Here is a 22,670-nt window from a genome sequence, read left to right as displayed (position 1 = left end):
GCCATTAGAAGTAGCCTCAAGTCACAGCATGGTCCTTTTAATCTTTGTTGATAATCAGAAAATGTCAACTGGATGCCTCATAGACACTTTCAACAAGAAAATAAATGACTTATAAATATTTTGGAGTGCCTGGACAGCTCACTCGGTTAGACGTCCCACTCTTGATTTCAGCTCAAATCATGATATCACGGTCATGGGATCAAGCCCCATGTCAAACCCCGCGTCAGGCTGCACACTGAAAGCACAGAGACTGCTTGGGATTCTCTCTCCTCCTCTCTCTCTGCCCCTTCCCGTCTTACTCTCTCTCTCTCTCTAAAATAAATAAATAAACTTTTCAAAAAATCTTCAAGTTATCCATCCTAGACACGCCCTCATAGATAATAGCTACCTAAGAATCTTGCTGGCATTACACTAAGGCACCATGGTTTGCAGTCCTAAGTAGACGGGCATGGCTTGAAAAGAGATGTTATGTTGTGTTGCTTTTATGTAATGGAGTAAATTATTATTTGAGGTCTAAGAGATACATAATTTTATAAAGGAGTTATATAAGCTTTAAAAAATTAACAAAAAGTATCCCAGAATAAAGAGGTTTCAAAGTGTTCAGATTTCTCAGGCAAGAAACAAGCTGAAAAAGTGGAAGATTTTTTATGAAAAAGGAAAGAGGACTCAGAGTGTTCCAGAATCCTGGAGAAAAACTGAGCCCTAATCGAGCAACTGGCAACATGGGCCCAATTGGAATTCAGAATTATAAGTGACGAGTCCCTGCTCTGTGCCTCTCATTTTCTCCCTTTGGGAAAGTGTCTTGCTTTCCTTGCTCTAGCCTCAAAGTTGCAAACTGCGTAGAAGCTTGGGTGTGAGTTAACTTGTCTACTTAGTTTAAAGGACTTCAGATGGACTTCTCCAGCAGCTGACGATCCTTATGGACAAATGCACCTGATGAAAGCCCAATTTTCAAACCTGACTTCCATGATGAAATGAGGCATCTGGTTGTCAGAAGTGGAGTGGGGAAGAAGAATGTATTTTATTTTTGAGAGGGCAGGGAGTGGCAGAGAGAGAGGGAGACAGAGTATCCGAAGCAGGCTCTGAGCTGTTAGTGCAGAACCAGATGTGGGGCTCAAACCCATGAAGCCTGATATCATGAGCTGAGCTTAACCAACCCAGCCACCCAGGCTTCCCTGAGGTTGTATTTTAAATGGAGGAGAAATATGAATTGTTAGGGGCCAGGTGACCTATATCATGATTAAATGATAGCCCCAAATGAACTATGCTTTTCGAGGTATTTGATTCTTGTATGTCTCCTTTGGAATCTGAGATGGGCTTGGGGTAACGTTTAGGAGTAGACAGCTACAGAAGAGATATCTAGCTGTAACCGTTAGAACGCTTGGAAATTACTGCCCTGGGGCTCTTGAAAAACCTCAATGACCATGTCATGCTTTTTTTTTCTACCAGTCAGAAGAGGTGAGTGGTTGGGTCACCCGGATTAAGGGCGGGGAGAATAAGAAGAGGGAAGAGATATCATCCAGGCGAGTCTCCAGCTGACCCTCCAGTTTTCAAGAACAGCAGATCTTTTCAGGTGAGCTTAGCACAGATTGTGCTTCCTGAGAGATAAGCACAGTAGTGATAACAAATAATATTTAACAATTAAAATTTAATAATTTAATAATAACAGTAGTGATAACAAATAATATTTAACAATTAAAATTTGGTTAATTCATTACATGGCAGTAAATAACCACAGCATCTTGTCCTTTGACCCTTTTGTTGCTGGAGCCTGCACGTGATACATGATGGTACCCGGGTTATGGTACCCAGGAAGCAGCATGAGTGGGGATAAATTCAACAGGCTGAAATTTTAAATCAGGGAAAGACAGAGAAGCTGGTTCTGCCTTAATCCTGTGGACTTCTCTTGCTAAGAGAAACTCCTTTCTGCTGAAGCCATATTCGGTCAAATTTTCAGTGGATCACTTTCCTTCCTAATAAAGAGGGCCTATGCTGTCTTCTATTTAAAGTTCCCGTTATTGGTGAACATTAAGTTACGCCTTCCTTTTGTTGTGAATACAACCTGCGGTAACCTACTTCAAATCAGATTCTGGGAGCAGGTTGTAAGACAGCAGTTACAGGTTTGGATTAATGAGCCTATCTTTTGAAACATTTGCCGATAGAGCAAAAATGGTGTATACAAATGCCTTTGGGTCCCTAGGCAGATTTGGTGAACAAGCATATCAAAATGTCACGCTGGACCCAGAAGGGCCTAGTAGAAGTCTTTGGAACTGTCACTCTTCTTTTCTGTAGATTGAAATTAAGCCAGAACAATATTGGTTTTCTTTTTTTTTTTCTTTTGTTTTTAAGCCTTCTATTGTCAATGTACTGCATATATTCTAGCCGTGTATACAGAAGAGAATTTTAGAAGTTAATGAAGAAATACCCAGACTTCCAGCTACATATGAAAAAAAATTACAGTATGGCTGTATTATGTAGGGAAAACTAAAACTAATTCTGAAAATTGACTTCTTCCACATTTTAGTTTTGCTTAACAGCAAAAAATAAAGCACTGTGAGCAAATATTCAATTTCAAAATCTGGGTAATTAGAACATAACCCAAAAAGCCCTGGTTTGTTATATGGTAATATGGGTCAACATATTTTAGGTTTTTCAATTATAAACTATTTTGCTTCTGAGTAGATATGATAAAGTTTATCAAGTCCCAAACAATTTCTTTAAATCAGAGCATCCAAATAACGATGACACTTAGCATTGACTGGCATCTGAGAAAAATGTATCCATTGCAGTCACATTCATAAAAGAAATTTCTTTTGATTAGGCTCTGTGATCTTCAATGGAAATTTTTAGGGCCATTGAAAAATCGCACACACTTTTTTCTGTGTCATTTTAAATTCTTCAGAGAGTAAATAAGGGAAGTGAATGGCTCTGTTAGACATTTCTCAATCATCTTTAAGTGGGTCATGGTTTAAAATAGGATGTGGCAAATTGGAACGATGTGAACTGAATTATCCCTAAGTTTCCCTGTACCATCTGCTTAATGAATTCTTTGCAGGGGGTCAGTGAGTCATCAAATACTAATTGCAATTCATCTCTCAAAGAGTCAAAATCAATGTATAATTTTCACTAAAGTGAAAGTAAAAAACCAGCTTCAAGAAATACTGAAAAAGAGGTAACTGAGTAATAGCTGTCAGGGCCTATAGCAAACAAAAAATTCGGTTGATGTCTGACACATCACTTATTGTTAAATTCAGCTCCTTTTTGATTTGCTTTCATGACCCTGGACATAGACCAAAGATACATGGCTAAAATAATGAAGCCATTGTGACATCGTTGGCCTTTCAAATGTTCCGTAGCTTATGTTTTTATATGTGCCTAAAACTTATATTTCATATAGATATATTATTATAAAGTTGAACTTCCTTTGTTATACTGATGAAGTTTTATCTTAATTTTGGTTTTTCATTTTCCTTTTACTTTTTACTGATGAAATTGAATATTCTACTTTAAATGATCATTTTCACATTTAAAAGGTTGACATATACACTTGACTGAAAAAATTCCATGATAATATATTTCTGTTCTCCTTGTGAGCAATATAAAATATTATTAATATTTCATGTCTTCTGGGCCGTCTTTCTTCTAACGTGGCATTGTGTTGTATATTTTAATTCCATCTTTCTTGCCCGAAACCTCAAGTATCAAGTATTTATGATTTAACACTTGTTTGGATTCACCACCAATTTTACCAATTTTTGATCTCACCTATCCTTCTGACGCATCACAGTAGGATCTATGCCTACTTTCTGAAATGTATCATGTAAAAAAAGAAAAAACAATCCTTCACTAAAGGTCGGTCAGTGTTGGGTTCTCTGCTCTTGTTATTTAGTAGTTTAATTTTTCCCTCAAGCTTGATTTATTTGGGTGGATAATTGTTGGCTGAGAATTATTTTCTTCCAGCATTCCCTCTAGGAAGTTGTCATCAGACCACTTTTAGCAACACGGAAACATTGACATTACCTACATTTTTTTTTTTCCAGCCAAATCCGCCCTCATAGTTTCCATGGACATAGACTCTTGCTGAACTAAATAAAGTGCTGTGAGTAGGGTGGGGGTGGGGTAGTGAGGCTACTCTGACCACTTGAGATCACACAGAAACACCCCATTTGCTCTATAGTCCCTGGCAGGACACCCACTCATTTCCAAAGTCAACTTCTGGTAACCAACATCCTTGGTTGATGCTGTTGTTGTTGCTTTTTAAGTTTGTTAAATTTTTAAATTTATTTTTTAGTGACTTGTTCGAACTATTTCTGGAAAGTATTTTTCTCTTGCTTAGTGCTGCCTCTGATGTCTCTGTTCAGATAATTCTTTTGCCCTCTTTTTATCTGGCTGCTTAGGGTGTCACCACTGGGTTAGCATATGCCCCTGTTGGTGAAAATGTTTAACCAGTTAAGATTTTTCGTCATTAACATTGGTTGGTTGTGTGGCTTTGCAGATGTCACCTCTGTCCAGAGAGTTTATATTTTTTGTTTCATGTTCTCATGGTGACTTCTGTCTTGGAGACTTGCTCTCTGATTACTCCTGAGGTGGAGCCTTGGACATGCACAATCTGACTGCCAGGGATGGGTGGAATTTAATTTTTTAAGTCTGGCTTTCTAAGAGCTGTTTTTGGGTTCAGATCGTGTGTTATCAGCAGTTCTGCTGGAGGTCCTAGTGATGTGTGTATACGTGGGAAACGCTTTCGAGTCTATCTTGTGTCCTTCTCTGCTTGGTGCTTCCTGCGTGTTTATGCTGTCAACCAGTCCCATGCATAGTTTCCCCAAACCCCACGGGTGAGGGCTCCCTTAATACTATCCAACCTTGCTTTTCCTTGGTTGTCTTCGTTCTCTGTTGAACTTCTGGCTACTCTCTCCTTTCACTTCTTGCCACCATCATGAAGCTACCTTCTACTTACTCTTCACCAAGGCCTCCACTGCTATTGACAGTGTCCTCAGGTCCAGCATTCTTCATGCTTTGTTCCAAACAAAGTCTCTTCTGGCAGAGCTGTGGATCTCTTCTTCCTACTGACTCACTTCCCGTGGAGTGAAGCCCCTGCTCATCGTGCAGGCATCCTTGGTATGGAGGAAAGTAGACACTCACCTCCTCAGGTTGTTCTTCTCAGTGTCAGAACTGCTCCCTAAAAGCAAGCTGGGGTAGGGATGATCAGGGCTCCAGGAGTCTTGCCCTTCTGGGCTTGGGGATGTAGTTTCTCCTCTACTAATAGTCCCTGGGTAGGAAAAAGACCATTTGTCTTTTAGCCTCACCCACACAGAATCGCTTTTCTACAACAGGGACTGGGGCAGAGGTATGGCATGAAAGGAGGTAAGAGATGCCAGCCGATTGTCACTCCTTAAAGTAAGACTCTCGTGTCAAACTGGAAAGAGAGGGAGAGGGCCCCATTTTGCTTGACTATTCCCACCCATATTAGAGCCTCTGGAGGAGAGGCTGGATACTCTGGGCAACTGGACAGGAAACAGGTTGTGGCTGGCAGGCTATACTTAGCGATATTTAGTAGATTTTTTTAATAACGTTTCTCTCTGTGCTGTATACCGTGAGGTCAAACTCCAGAAAGTTAAATTAGTATATTTTATGTAAATAAATAATAAATAGCTGTTTCTCTGGGGAGAAGGTCTGCCGGGCTCTTCATTGTATCCATCCAGAAGTCCTACATCAATAGCCTTTCATGTAAATTTTTTACCTGGGGGACACCAGGTCCTTATAGGAGAATATATTTCTCTACAAGCCTCTGTGAGTGATTTTAAGTTCTGAAGCACTGAAAATAAAGACATTCATGTTTTTTTCCAGTATCTTTTTTTTGTTTTATTAGGCCTGTGTTCTATTTACCTTTGCAATAATTTCTCAAGGGTCCCATCTTTGTGTGGAACTCTGGGTTTCAATTTGTCCCACTTGGAATGAACTCAGTATCTATTAGTCGTTCCTTATGCAGCTACAAATGTCATATTCCTTGATTTCTGGGAGATCACTCTAATGCAGATAAAGCATCAAATCTTCACACAACTTTAGTTTTCAGTTTCGCTGTGTCCTTACTTTCCTGAAATGACAAGAATTGATTTAAGAAGGGTATTTATTGAATCTTGCCCATCATTTTATGTTCTGTTGCTTGAGGATTTTCTGATTGCACCATTCAGATTATATAACCTTTCATTTATCGGCACAACTGAGAAGTTAAAAATATTGTTAAAATATGTAGTATATGGTAAGTCAGTATATGATTATAACATATTCTACCTGAAAATGTGAAAATCCATTTACTCAGTTTTTTCCCTTTTCAAACATGATTACTCTTTGATATTTTATTTTAGCGAATTAACCAAGCTAAAAAAATATATAGTATTTACTTAATTCATAAGTTTATTAGAATTATGATTGTTTTATATTTTTCACAGCATAAACATACACATTTTGTGGTTTATAAGTTTTATGTATTCAAAAATACAATTTTAATTTTCTTTCACCAAATGTATTTCACTCTTATTTTGTAATGGCAAAAACCTGAGTGTTTCCATGCCTAACTACATGCACAATTCTGGTTTAAGTTTTGAAATTTATTCATGTCTGGGGCACCCGATTGGCTCAGTTGGTTAAGCACCAGACTCTTGGTTTCAACTCAGGTCATGATCTCACGGTTGATGAGGTCAAGCTCTGTTCAGGCTCTGCGCTGGCAGTGAGGAACCTGCTTGGTATTTTCTCTCTCCCTCTCTCTCTGTCCCCTCCCTCCCAAAAAGAAATAAACATTAAAAAAAAGAAAATTTATTTATGTTCAATAAACCCTAAATGACATTCATCTCCCCACACATCCACCCACTTGTTTTGCTTTTCCACTTCCTGTTGGAAAAGATCTTGGGCATTACTTTATGGCATTCTGAGCAGGTCAGCTGGGTCTGGGTACCTCTCTGCTGTCTTCACTGTTGATATCTGTGAAAGCATGCTGGGAGAGAAGGTAATGCAAAGACTGGGATGGATGGGCAACTTGTCCTTCAGCAACTGTAGGCTCACTACCCATTCTTTCCTTCTGGGACTCCCCACGCACCCGCATCTGGCTTTCGCTCCCATACCAGAGAGTCAGCTGTGGGTTACAGCCACTTCACACGATAGTTACACCCTTAGAAAATGAAACAGACACCTCTCCATTCTCAGTACCTTCCAACCCCAAGGCTAGTGTGTAAGAATGCTAGTGTGTAAGAATCTCTCCCCAGGTGCCCCGGGAAAAGGAAAGGACACACCGTTCTCAGTACCTTCCAACCTCCAGGTTGTTGTGTCAGAATGCACTGATTCTCTCCCCAGGTGCCACAGGGGAAGGAAAGGAACATCGTAGAGGTAGGAGAGGCAGCTATTTCAAGCTTTCTTAGCCTCACTTTAGACCACCCGACACACATTTCCCATCAGGGAAAGCTTCACGAGTTTGCGACCTTCATCGGTATATGACCCTGCATAGGATCCTATGCTTGGAAGAGTCTCACACTGGTTTTAGTGTCCTGTCCTCACCGTCTTGAAATTCTAAATATATATACAAATAATTATATAAATGTATATATATTTTATATATAATTTATATATATAATTTATATATATATAAAATATATATAATTTATGTCCATATAATTTATATATATATAAATTTATATAAATTAAATATATATATATTTAACAAAGAGACTTACACATTCCTGTTTTGAACTGGTCCTTACAAAATATGTAGCTGGTATTGATTCCACTTGAAGTTGGAATATGCCACTTGAAGGTCCTCAGAAAGGCTACCTTCTGGAAGCTTGCTGGATGCCATGAGTCATGCACCCTCTCCAACATGAAAGCCAGTAATGGACTGTTAATTCTTCTTCTAAAGATGAAGACAAAAAATAATGACAAACTCCGTGGTCTTGGTCCCCTAAATATTATCCAAGGGTTGTAGCACATCACGCTTCCTGCGGGATTTAGCCCAAACAGATTTGAAATGATCTCCCGTACCTGCAGATTCTTCTCTTCTCCTTCTCTCCCCTTCAAGACTCCATCTTTGGCAGTATTTATTTGATCTCTCCATCACTGGGGAATTGCTTCCCATTCTGTCATTTATTACTTTTAGCTATAATCTGCCAGTTTGTACCTGTACTCCCATCCACTGACACACACACACACACATAGCCACATACATATACAAACACATTTGTATACAGTCAGTGAGTTCCAATGACTCATGTGGAATTTAGAGCAACAATAAGAACAGAACCCTAGAAAAGCCAGAAGTGTTATTTTTTTATAACTATCTTTTGTTTTAAGTTTATTTATTTATTTTGAGAAAGAGAGAGAGCAAGCATGAGTGGGGGAAGGGCAGAGAGAGAGGTAAAGACAGAATCCCAAGCAGGCTCCATACTGTTAGCACAGAGCCTGATGTATAGTTTGAACTCATGAACTGAACTGAAATCAAAAGTCAGATGCTTAACCTACTGAGCCACCCAGGCACCCCTCTCTCCTTAAAAACAATGAAATAATATGTACACTTTTGATCTCCTACATTACATGACATAAGGATTACTTGAGAATGTACTTAGGAAGTCAACAATTCAAACTCTTAGAATTTAATCAATATGTTAAGTCTCCTAGTGTTATTCTTCTAAGGGAGAAACTTTAATCTATGTTACAATGCTAAAATGTCATTGATCCTTGATATTAAAAGCCACCACATCTTCCTAAAGACAAGAATAATCCCAATGATACCACAAGGTTTTCCCATTTTGTCAAACTCTCTACTGCTATGAAGATTAGACGTCAGGAAGATTGTGCCACAGAGATTTCTCTGTGCTGGTTCCTCTACCCAAACATAAGCAACTCGCTATATCATACTGTGCATAGTGATATCTGCATTTGATCAATGTAGTATTAATTTTCTATTGCTGCTCTTAGAAATTGCCACAACGCATGGTTTCAAATAACACAGATTTATTTCTTTACATTTCTGGAGTTCAGAAGTCCCAAGTGGGTCTCACTTGGCTAAAACCATGATATCCACAGAGCTGCATTTACTTTTAGAGGCTCCAGGGCAGAATCCCTTTTCTTGCCTTTTCTAGCTCCTGGAGGCTGGCTGAATTCTAGTGGTCATGCCCCACTTCCATCATGAAAGCCAGCATGGCGGGTCAAATTCTTTCTCACATTGCATTGCTCTAATACCGACCCTCCTGCCTCCCTCCTCCATCTTTTAAGAACTCTTGTGAACACACTGTGCCCATCCAGATAATCCAGGAAAATCTCCCTATTTTAAAGCTAGTAGATTAGCAACGTTTTTTTCCTCCTAAAAATCATTTACTTATTTATTTTGAGAGAGAAAGTACACATAAGCATGAGTGGGGGAGGGCCAGAGAGAGAGGGAGAGAGAGAGAATCCCAAGCAGGCTCCATGCCTGAGCTGAAATCAAGAGTTAGTCATTTAACCAACTGAACCACCCAGGAGCTTCTAAAATCTTAATTTTATCTTCAAACTTAATTCCTTGTTCCACGTAACATAATATATTCACAGTTTCCTGGGATTAAGAGGTGGATATATTTTGGCAGGGGTGTCCATTATTCAGCCTACTAAAGTGCTTCTGACATCTTTTTCCATATATATTTCTGAATATAAACATTAGAATTGAGTGAAACTTGGGGAATGGATTGACCCTAATCTTCATACTACCTCAGGTGAGGGTCCTATTAAAGAAACTCAGTAATTTTACCTTGCAGACCAGACAGCTAAGTGGTGCAACATGTTAGCTGGAGAATTTCTTTTCGGCACTCATGTATGTTTCAAACTACAAATTTTAAGGAATCTAAATAATTCTAGTCCTGTTTAATATTTCCAGAATTGATGTTTTTCCTCTAGGGAATGTCAAATTTAGTTGATATTTTTAAAAATTATAGCCATCTATTTTCTTAGGAAATTTTATAAATTACCTTCTTCAGAATGGAAAGCAAAATATAGATATTTGAAAATAAAATGTTAAAAGGGTGATGTGGAAATTTGACTCTGAATGCATTTAGAAGAGGAAATGACAGTAAGCAATATATGTTGATATAATACCACTTTTTTCTCAAAATATATGTTTTTAAGTTAGGTGATATAAAAAGAAGAATGAATAAGCATGTGGTTCCCACCTCTTGCCTTGGGAAATTTCATTATTCATTGAACCTCCATATTTACCCCATTTTTACTAAAGCCAGTAATTCTACAAATGTTTCAAACAATCTCCAGCGGAGATAATTAAAATCAAGAACTTCTTCCACATCTCCTTTAGTGATTATTTGTGTTTTGATAAATGTCACTGCTTTAGATAGGCTTTGGAGATGCCGTGGGTGTGTGTGTGTGTGTGTGCATGTGTATATGCACGTGTGTGTGTGTGTGTAAAATTTTAAGATTGGCACATTGAAGAGGTGATTTGTAATTTGCTTGGAAATTTATATTTTAATATTAATATGTCTTGTTTGGAGGTATAAATGTCAGGCTACTGCTATAATTTCAGGGTCATGCCTTATTTAAAAAATTTTAAATAAGTTATTTTTATAATTAATTTACAGTGATACATGTATCTTATCCTTATACTATGAACTAGGGCTAGTACAGTGTTATATTTGTATCTTATCCATATACTAGGAACCAGGGTGGGCATACTTTCCTAAGGACGATTATAGAAGCCACAGTAGGCACATCCAAATTCACAAGCACATTTGAATGCTCTTCCTGAATCAGACGCTACCCTATTATTGGCCAAAGCAAGTTGTACGACTGATCCAAAAGTTGAGTAAAAGGGAATTTGCTTGAAACTCTAGGCTACTAAACGGTCTGTAAAATCTATGGCAAAGAACATGAGTAGAGAAATAGGTAAATAATTGGAACCACTAATTTATTGTAATTCAATTTCATTTCTTCTCTTTAATTACAAAGATAAAGAATTTTGTGGGGATTGAATTATACTACACAGTCAAAAGGAAAATTTATTTCAATGAAAGATACTTCTACTGATGACAGCTATCTAATTTATTATTCTTTTAAAAAGCACATCTGCATTTCACAATAGCATTTGTGGTGATGGTAATAATAACTATAGAAAGTCATTGAACAATTTCTGTGCAGCAAGTAATATTTTAAGTGCTACAGATTGGTTGTATAATTTAATCTCTTCAATGACCTTATGTTTTCTCCAGCAGATATAGATTCTGAGGCTTCTCTATTTCCTTGCCCAGTGATAGCCATTTATTATGTATTGGTGCTAAAATATAAATCTATGCCTGTATTGATGACTAAAAATTTAAAATAATATTTTAAAATATTTTACCTAAAATATTTATGTGATTTATGTTATTTTATTGTGAGATAGTTCCTTTTTTACTCTCTTCTAGTGTTCTCTCTTAGCTGTACAGAGAAGGGAAACAAAAGGAGAATATAATAGAATATCTTGTGATAAGCCCCCCTCTAAAATATTCCTGACAATCAGACCAGTGAAAAATAGACAGAGATTATTGTTTGAAAAACTGACTCTTGAAATGTGCAGGCAGACCATTTGTTTAATGTGAGAGTTATTTGCCATGCCTCCATCTGGGATTCAAAAATATACTTTATTGCTTAACACTGTCCTTTACTTTAGGAATAGTCAAACATATTTCAAGTAAAAATAAGACTTTTGTTTTATGTGTTTGTTTATTTTTCCATTTTCCATATCAGATACTCATATTTAATATTAATTGTATAATATGCATTTAAATAATAAATAATAATAATAATACTTATTTATAAAGTGCCACTCTTTTAAGAACATTAATATGTTAGCTTTGTGTACCTCACTTCACAGCAAATGTGTAAGATATTATGGCAAAAATTTAAACCCACGAATTAAGTAATTTCTTCAGATTCCCCCCCAGAAAGTGGAATAGCATACTTTCAAATGCAGGTAGGTTAATTCTATTCTTCAAGATATTAACTACTATGCAGTATAGCCCTTCTAGAAAATAAAACTTTGTAGAAATGACAGGGTGTTCAATTCTATCATCTGCTACCAGTTACCAGACAAAAATATGTGATATTATGTAAATTCTTGACACTAGTATTTTTTCGGATTACTTAGTAAAATTATATTCAATATGTCAAAGTTTTAAGTGGTAGAAATTCCTGATGTATATTGAGTCAATATATTCAAGCTGTTTAACTGAGAACAATGGAGATTGAAACCACATTTCCAAAATGTGAAGAAAATCTGTATTATTAAAAAAAGAAAAAGAAAGAAAAAAGAAAAGGAGGGCATTGAAACCTTAGGTAGGAAGCGCCTGGGTGGTTCAGTAGGTTAAGCTTCTGAATTCAGCTCAGGTCATGATTGAATTCGAGTCAGGTCATGATCTCGCAGTTCTCGACTTTGAGCCGCGCATCAGGATCTGTGCTGACAGCTCAGAGCCTGGAGCCTTCTTCAGATCCTGTGTCTCCCTCTCTCTCTGCCCTCCCCCAGGTACTCTCTCTCTCTTTGTCTTTCTCTCTCAAAAATAAGTAAATATTAAAAAAAGGAAGAAGGAAAGAAAGAAAAGGAGAGAAAGAAAGAGAGAAAGAAACCCTAGTTAGGGTTGGATGGCCACTTAAGTGGGTTCAGTTTTAATTATTATTCTTGCTGAGGTTTAAGAAATGCTCAGCTATTATATAATGCTCCTTATGAACTCTGACCTAGTTTACCCTTAGGAGCTGAGGGCAAAGGCAGACCTCTCTGAGAAAGACCAAATATTTTACTACACACATAGGAAAGACTGAAATTAGTTCCGTTTGTCCTTTGCTATACTTTCTTCTTTCCCACTTGGGTAGAGATCTGCCGCCATTACAGACTTGACTTTACTGTTTCTACTCAGATATTTAGAAAGATGCAGCCCCAACAAATCTGGCCATTTTTGCCTTGGATAAAAATTGAACTTTTGAAAGGATTAAAATAAGCCATTACTGGAGACTCTGTTTTGTTTTTGTGGTAACTGCACAATTACCATGATGAAAAGCAATATGATATTTTAAGTAAATGGATCTTACAAAAATACATTTCACCATTCCAAGCAGAAAAATCCTATAAAGCAAAATACTAAAATGTCTGTGTTTATAACTTGCATTTTTATTTTCTTTTAAATTGAGAACACCAAATCTGGCATTACATCTGCATGTATACATACATATACACATATGTGCATATATTCACATATGTATTTCCCATAGATATGAAAATAATATATACTTTTTAGCAAGTATAAGGTTTATATTTTAGTTCTTTTCATCTCAGCTCAGAAATTGGGACTGCAGTAGTCATTTAAAAGCTGGTTTTCTATCCTTTTCAATTTTTATTCCCAGGAAAATGTGTTAATGACCCAACCCCTGGTCTATATCCTTGGCATGTTTTCAGTGATTATATCCTACTGCCCATTTCCAGGACAGTAGAACAAATGTGACTTTTTTCTCTTTTGTTTTAAGTGCTAAAAATTAAAATTACTGATTTAAAACAGTAGTCATATTTTGGCTTTGTCAGAATAATGAGGAACTTAGGAACTTCAAATTGATGGCACCACTTTTGAGTTTTTTCATACTTAACACAAGTCATATTCTGCCTACAATTTTAATCTTGAAATATTTATTTATTTCTGAAAGAAAAAAAATTAGAAAATCAGATGTGTGAGTATATATGATTGTATGTGTTTATTTTTTTTCCCCCAAAGAAAGGCTTATACCTGACTTAAGTGTTTTTAATTTTGTGCTTGAAATATGGAAATAGACTTTTGGAACCAGGTACCTGTTCTAAAACTCTGAAAAGCCCATTTTTTTAACCCAAATCACTTTATAATACCTTTAATCATATCATGCTGCTAAAGGTCATAGCATTTTTATAGAAATATGGACACTTTAATGTCAAGTCAGAAAGAGGCATTCTCCCACATTAACAAAGAGTTACTAACACATAAAATAACTTCCACACAGACATCAAAATATGTTCTTATGATCAGCCATCCTTTAATTAATCAATTTTTCCTTCTTACAGAGATGGTCAGGACCGTGGATAGTTCATGAACTTTCTGGAACCATTTTCATCTATCATAACATCCAAAAACACTGTCAGATAAGAACTTTTCAATGTTAATTTAAACAATCTTCCTTTTAAAGACAAAATGAGGACTCCCTCAAATAGCTTTTTCTCTAACTAATCTGACCTGTTTTGGGAAAGGCATGAGAAACTAATGAATTTGGTTGATTCCTCACTCAACTTCCATCGTCCCTCAAATTTAAAATTTTTTATTGTTTATTTATTTTATTTTATTTTATATCCAAGTTAGTTACACATAGTGCAGTGATGATTTCAGAAGTAGATTCCTTAATGCCCCTTACCCATTTAGCCCACCTCCTTCCCACAACCCCTCTAGTAACCCTCTGTTTGTTCTCCATATTTAAGAGTCATATGTTTTGTCCCTTTCCCTGTTTTCATATGGTTTTTTCTTCCCTTCCCTTATGTTCATCTGTTTTGTGTCTTGAAGTCCCCATATGAGTGAAGTCATATGATATTTTTCTTCCTCAATATTTATTTATTTTTGAGAGGGAGAGAGGGTGGGGTGGGGGCAGAGAACACAAGCGGGGGAGGGGCAGAGAGACAGGGACAGAGTATCTGAAGCAGTCTCCATGCTGCCAGCAGAAAGCCCAATGTGGGGCTCAAACTCACGAACTAAGAGATCATGACCTGAGCCAAAGTCGGAAGCTTAACTGACTGAGCCACCCAGGCACCCCAGAGTCTCTCGAATTTTAGATGTAGTTTTGTTCTAGCTGCAAGACACCACCAGACCGCCACTCTCCATCACAAGGCAAGGGAGGGAACGGGGTCTCAGAGCTCTCAGTTCCACCAGCTGTGCTTTCTTGCCCCCAGAGGTGAGGGAGAGGCAGGGGAGGGGGCAAGAAGGCGAGCATGATGAAGCATCTCCACCTGTAAAGTCATTTTGAAACCCCAGGAGAAGGAACTCAACTTTCTTCATTGGCAGAATGAGGCGGCTGAGAGTTTGGTTGACTACAGGAGAATTACACAGCATCTCTCTCACTAAGGGTACTTGCAACTTACACAGCTCCAGCCACCTCTCCACAGTATGACCCTGTGCTCCCTGTCCGCCATCTGATGGGGTTTTAGAGTCTCTGTGTTTACTTCCCATGCCTTTATCGATGCTATAGGAGCTACCTGCCAAAAGCAAAGGTAGCTTCTCTTTTTTTGTTGTTCCTTTAAAATAATTACCAATGTATACATTTTAAGAAGCCAAGATATCAAAAATAATTAATTAATTAAAATACCTATTTCTGGCATGCCGAGATGGCTTAGTCAGTTATGTTTCTGACTTGATTTTGGGTCAGGTCGTGATTTCCTGGGTCTAGCTCTGTGCTGTCAGTGCAGAATCTGCTTGGGATTCTCTCTCTCTCTCTCTCTCTCTCTCAAAATAAATAAATAAACCTAATAAAATAAAACACATATTTCTGCACTCAAAATAATTACATTAATTTTAACATGCTGACTTTAGCCGTGTGTGTGTGTGTGTGTGTGTGTGTGTGTGTGACTTTCCCTTCTCATACCTGTGAGGGATTATGGATGCCCCACCTTTTGAGAGGAGGTAACCCTGGTTTCTGCCCACGAACTTTATTTTTTTTAATGTTTATTCATTTATTTTTTAGAGAGAGCGAGCAGGGGAGAAGCAGAGAGAGGAAGAGAGAGAATCCCATGCTGTAAGCATGGAGCCTGATGCAGGATTCAATCTCATGAGGGGTGAGGTCATAACCTGAGCCAAAATCAAGAGTTGGATACTGAACAGACTGAGCCACCCAAGTGCCTCAACAACCTTTAATCTGCTGCAAAAATAAAACATGTTTTCTGCACATTTATAACTTTTCACAAATCAAAATCCTGGGCAGCATGGACATCTTTTGATATCTTTTAAGGTGGTTTCTACCTTAGTAATAACTTGAAACATTAAGCAGATAAGTTTTTTAATTACCTAACCACAAAGCTGTAAGCATTGTGTATTTCACATATTTGTAATAAGTAAAATATATCTTTTAGGAAAAAGTGAATAATGATATCTGTGTGACTTTCTTGAGACCAATAGGAACTCTCAACTTTATTTACTTTTTATTACAGATTTTATTTTTCTTGAGGAAAGAATTATGGAGTGACTAGTGAGTCTTAAAGGACTTCAGCCCCAAACATGGTCATTGTCTAAGCTTAATTTCTCTTTATTTTTTTCTAGAAAGATTTTATATGGAATTAAGAGTATCTGGATAACAAGAACATAGAAATTTTTCTTTTGTACATGGAAACAATGATATAAAGTCATCTCTCTTGCATTGGAGAAATGTTCTACTCAGGCCGAGAGTTAACGTTTATCTAAAATATATCATATTTAGGGGTGCCTGGGTTGCTCGGTCAGTTGAGCGTCTGACTTTGCCTCAGGTCATGATCTCACAGTTCATGGGTTCAAGACCCACATCGGGCTCTGTGCTGACAGCTCAGAGCCTGGAGCCTGCTGCGGATTCTCTCTGTCTTTCTGTGCCCCTCCCATGCTCATGGTCTGTCTCTATCTATTTCTCAAAAAAATAAATAAATAAATAAACATTAAAAAACTTTAAATATATAATATTTAGAAATTGATTGAATATAAAATTAGCAATTTACATTTCTGTAATTTTCCATATGAAGTCCCAATATGCACTTCTGTAGTGCATTGTTGGAGTAGCAGGAAGCACACACGGCTACAAATATTTCATTAAGACTTCGTTTTCAGCTATACAATTGACCTTATTACAACAAATCTTGCATGAAAAATCTCAATAGCAATTGACATACAATGACCATCTGATCCAAATAGTAAATAACTGCACTGGATGCAAGACGTTTTATTTTTCTGGTTCAGTATTTATATATTTATAAATATATAAAATGTATCTACTCAGATGTGAATGAACCTATAATCTGAACTGAAAACTATATAATTGACCAGTAATGAAATATAAATGCTACATTGGGCCATCTGATATCAGTCTCTAGCTCTCTTTAGGCTAAAGAACTGGTATTAATCAGTTTGCCTAATGAAATGACATTTGTCCCATCAATAATGTCATTGGACACACAGTTTCCTTGTATCCTATGAGTTCCTGTTTTCATTGAAAATATTTTTTGTCAAATTTTAGTTATTTCACATGCACTTGTTCTAACTGTATTTCAAAATTTCTATTCTTTAGTTACTGATTCCTATGGAAATTTTAATTTCCCTCCTAAAAGGTTACTGGGAGTTTGATGTCTTCCTTTCTTTGCTTATTGCTGTCTGTCTTTATTTGTCTTTTTCCTGACCGCTACACTACACTTACTTTTTTTCATCATGGAATTAATTCAGTGTCCTTTCATGAATAGAGATGGGACTTCTAGGTTTAAATACTTTTTATGAGTACAGTCATTTTTCCCATTGGACATATGCTGAAGAGTGACCCCTATGTTCTATAGTCCATTATACTTCCAATATAGCAGTATTATTGAAATCACACCATGGCAAGGAACAAGTAACAATAGTATATATTTTAAAAAGTAATGCCATGAACACGAGCCAGAGAATAGCCTGCTCTGGACCCTGGGCTATAGAGGGCCCCTCCTTGGACCATGGTCTTCCCTATAGGTCAAGGAGTTCACAAGACCCAGGCAATGGCGTTAGTTGGAGCTGATAGCATCCACTTTACTCCTACCTTTTAGTTCATGCTGTGGTACATAGAGACCAAGAATTCCATCCTCAAAGGGCTCCGAGACTGCATTTCTCTCCTTCAGCTTTTTCAGGTGCACTTCAGCTTTTTCTGTGTATGAACAGAGGCCATCAGGGAAATGGGAAGTTGTTTGCAGGAGGCACAATGGTAGACTAAGCTTGGATAAGTCAACTGAGTTACCCAAATGTGTACACTAAGGCCTTTTATGGGACAATGGCAGGAGGCAACCTCTCCCCATATCCCCATATTCTGGTGCTGGATTTTGAGGCTCTATCTGGGAATCTTAATTTAAACCTGGCCTTTCTGAAGAAGGCACATTTGTCAAAATGAGTGGATAAAGCAAACTTCATTTACCAGCTTAACATGATTGATAACTTTTAAATATTGAAACATATATGGGTCTTGATTTCTATTGTTCCCTGTGTCCTAAGAATGTTCAACACTGATTTAAATATTTCATTAGATATAAGAAAACAACCAAATCCATTCACAAAAACAAATATAAACCTCAAGCCAATCCCTAATTTTAAAATGTAATGACACATTCCATTTAACATCTTGTTTAAGGTGAAGCCCTTGTGATATCTTTGATGATTTAATTATGTTCACTGTTCAACAAGGTTCATTTCTTCCCAGGACAAAGTATTCTGTTTGCCTATCAAAGATTTACTTTTCAAACCTCTTTAGTTTTAAAAGCGTGGGGCAAATATATCTCACCCATATTAAAAAAATAGATTAAAGACAGATTATTGTTCATAGGTAAAAACTTAAAGTTTTAGCTCAATTTTGTTTACAGCTATTTAGTTATTAACCCAATATATACCTAACACACACACACACACACACACACACACACACACGTTTATTTCAAATAGAAACTACAAGAAGTAACTGGATGAATCAACAATTGAAGTGGAATTGAATCATAACTTGATAATACCCATTTGAGTATTAATATTAGTGGAGCTGAACCTTGTTAAAAATTTACAAACACTTTATGTGTGTCCTCTGTCTAAACAATTTAAAATTGAGTATAGATAATCAAGTTGTTGGCTATTTTGTACATGGACTCCTATCTACTCCTTCCAAAATATATCAAGAATTGCAGTTCAGATGATCTTACACATTATCACATTATTTTCCAAGTCAGGACTTTGAGCTACTTTTTTTTTTTCATTATGTTGAAGGTATATAGTGAAATTTTTAGAGAAAAAGTTTTAGGATGTCACAGATATGTTCTTTCCCCCTGGCTATGGATCTATAACAGTTACGTTCAGAAATAATTTGGAACACCCAAGGTCCTTTCTTCACAACCTTCCACAAGGGACTGAGAATCATAATGAGACACATTAATGAAGCCCAGTTATCATCTGATAATGCTGTCATTAACACTTATTATCACATAATTAGATTGGACATTGGCCATCTCAGAGCCAATTTAAAAGAAGGAAAAAAAAACATTGTATCTAAAGGAAATATATGCAAATAAAACACTATCAGGAGTGTCTGAATAACGATAGAGTCTCAGAGAGAATAAGATGTCTTATCATCTGGCCTATTAGCAGTTTGAAATGGCAGTAATCGAATCACACTCCCCCTCCCCCTAATCTTTTACATATCAGTTACTTGTTAAATCGTCTACTTTCTCAAACTGGAGCAGTTGTCTCAACGATGACATTTTTAGTGATGGCAGAAAACCATAATAGCTGTGGGTAATTTTGGGAAAGAATCAACACAGCTCTGAACTTTATAGGTCATGATATCCCTATAGCTTGTGGGTATGGCTGCATTTTGAAATAGATAACTGTGTCTCCTTCAGCATCTTCCTTTCTCCTATTTTCTTCTTGTGTGTAAGTTTACAAAGGTCAGATGCCAATATGATCTAGAATAAGAGCTTTTGTGGCTGACTTTGAAAGGTTACATTAGAGAAAATCTCATGAAGCAGCAGGACCCCAAAATGCTGCAGGGAATGGAGCTAAAAGATTATTTCTTCGTAATAGAGCTTCTAACCCATTGGAAGTATCAAGTGTTGGATCCCTGAATGTGTCTGAGGGCTTTGGTCTCTATTTACTAAATAGAAATGAAGAGACATCTCAAGGCCATAGTTACACTTCCGAAGTCATGTCCATGAGAATTCAAAACAATGGTGATAATCAATTCTACCATAATAGCAAAGCCTGAAATACCTTTTTAATGACTTATTAGAATACTAATTGGAAGGCAACAGATTGGAAATAGTGAAGAAAATGTCACAGCCCTCGTTTCTCTTTAGACTATGATACATAACATAGTATTTTGATCCTTCCAAAACCTAGAAAGTTTTTATTGGCTATTTGTCCCAGGAACCCAGTACTCTAGCAAGTACTTTCAGGAAAACAGTAAGGTTTAGAATTAAATTAAGGAAGTCTTTATGATATATTTTTCTTTAACACAGCTGACAGCTGAGCAAGTAGTTGGTGACTGATATAAATATCTATAAGAACAAATTGCACATATTTTAGCTATGAATGACATAGGATTATTATAAGTAAAGCAATGTGAATGTGCCTTGTTTGAATATGATCAAGTGATATTTACTACTCCCAATTTAATAATGGAATAGATTTTTAGTAAAGCATGGACTAGTCCTATTTCTGAGATATGCTTATATTTTAGGTTTTCAGTGTTAGAGACTTGCTGCAAGTGATGGGTTTCTTTATCCACTTCTATTTTGTTATTTTTTGAAACTTGAGAATAGGATCTGGCCATCGAGATGGATTGTGAGCTGGGCTCTGTACCTAATGGTGTTTTTACTTTCAGGACATGCTGATAACATAAGATACCTTTATAAATTAGGTGTTCTGAGTTAACAGTGTGTGTGTGTGTGTGTGTGTGTGTGTGTGTGTGTGTCAGAAAGAGAGACAGATACAGAGACAAATTTCTGGTACACAATATACATATAAATGCACTTAGCCCTTAGATTTCATATGGAAAATTACATGTGCTAGATTCTTTTCTCTTTTATGGTTCCTTTATTTTCATTGGGGAAACATTAAAAGTACATCTCAAAGGAAATATTATTTTTTAATTATCATAGTGGAAAAACACTTATAAAAAGGCTGTTCTAAGTTTCAGATTAGGAGTTATCCAGGTTTTGGTTGTTGGTATAGAGATAGAGATAGATAGAGATAGAGACAGAGACAGAGACAGAGATAGAGATAGAGATAGAGAGATAGATACAGATATATAGATATGCATATACTTACTTACTTTAGTATCCAGATCACAATAAATTCGAGAGCTCATAATCAATTGCCATTTTTTAAATTAAATTCCCTGAAAGGGATCTCTGAGAATTTCTGCATGATATTTGCACAATCATAACATCTACCCAGGTGTTTGCTTGTTTCTTCTGCCAGAACAGCTTATTTCGGCACTGCTTCAACACATTGTGGGTCAATACCCATATTTTAATAGATTCTTAGATTGTGCTCTTTTGCTTCATACCAACTTTTCACCAAAGTTGGACACAAGTCACTTCCATCACTGATCAGAACTTAGCCTATACCTGGCTGCAATTTTTAAACAAAACTCTCCTGGAGCTTAAGAAAAAAAGCAAAGTATAATCACAAAAGTGACTCCCCCTGGTAACAAAAGTGATTTCTCTCCAGGCCCAAAGGCCCAAGACAAATATCAGGATCTCTGGAAGTTTTCATATGTTCAGGGTCTGCTCGATAACAATCCATCAAATTGTTGTTGTTGTTGTTGTTGTTTATATTAAGTCTGAGTCCTTGGTCCACCAGATAATTATTCATTTCTGTATCCTGCTTTCAATAATGAGGGAAGTCCTTTTACCATTATGGAAGGACTCTCTTTGTCTCTGTGACAGCATTTGACTTAAAGTCTATTTTGTCTGGTGTACGTATAGCTAGCTACCCCTGCTCTCTTATTCACCATTTGTGTGCAGTACCTGTATCCCTTCATTTCTAGCCTATGTGTGTCCTCACATCTAAACTGATCTCATGTGTCACCCTGACTGTGGTAATGATTTCACAGGTTTATGCATATCTCCAAACTTCATCAAATTTTATACATTAAGTATTTCCAGCCTCCCTTTTATATCAATTATACATCAACATAAACTGTTCTTGAAAATTAATGTGGGACAGTCTCCTCTCAAAGTTTGTTCATAAATATAGAAGTAGGTGGGAGCACAAATATCCATTTATTTCTATGTCATACCCTTTCTCCTATCTGCTGGGGATTATCTGGACCTCCATATCTAGGAAAGAATATCCTGGCACTAAACAGAGTCTGAAATAATTTTAAATCACACTATGTGTGGGTCACTGGCAGTCTGGTCGAACTCCATATTGAAATAATAAAATTATGTTTTCTGACTTGTTTAAAGACAATTTTTTAAGTACATGAAAGGACATGTGTTTAGATAATCGGTGACGTTATGGATTTTGTTTTTATATATTTATATATGTGGGTGCCCACGAATATTCACATGCAGAGATAAGTAAAATTATTTTACATTTGTATAAATACAGTACCATTCTGCTCATTTTCCATTAAAAAAATGAAGATTCCAAGTTGAATTGATACTGTCTCTACTAAAAAAAAAAAAAAAAAAACAACAACAACAAGCAAAAACGAAAAAAAAAAGCCAACGTATTATGGACTGATTTGTGTCCCCTCCTCACTTCATCTCTTGAAGCTTTAACCCTGGTACCCTAGCATGTGACCATATTTGGAGACAGGATCCTTAAAGATGTAATTAAGTTAAAATGGACTCATTAAAGTGGGCCCTAATCTAATATATCTTGTGTCCCTATAAATAGAGGAGATTAGGATACAGACAGAAAGAGACACCAGAT

The sequence above is a fragment of the Panthera onca genome, chromosome A1, assembly GCF_046562875.1.
Source record: "Panthera onca isolate mPanOnc1 chromosome A1, mPanOnc1 haplotype 2, whole genome shotgun sequence".
Taxonomy (NCBI): Eukaryota; Metazoa; Chordata; class Mammalia; order Carnivora; family Felidae; genus Panthera; species Panthera onca.
The sequence above is the reverse complement of the archived record's forward strand: the minus strand, read 5'-3'. Positions refer to the sequence as shown.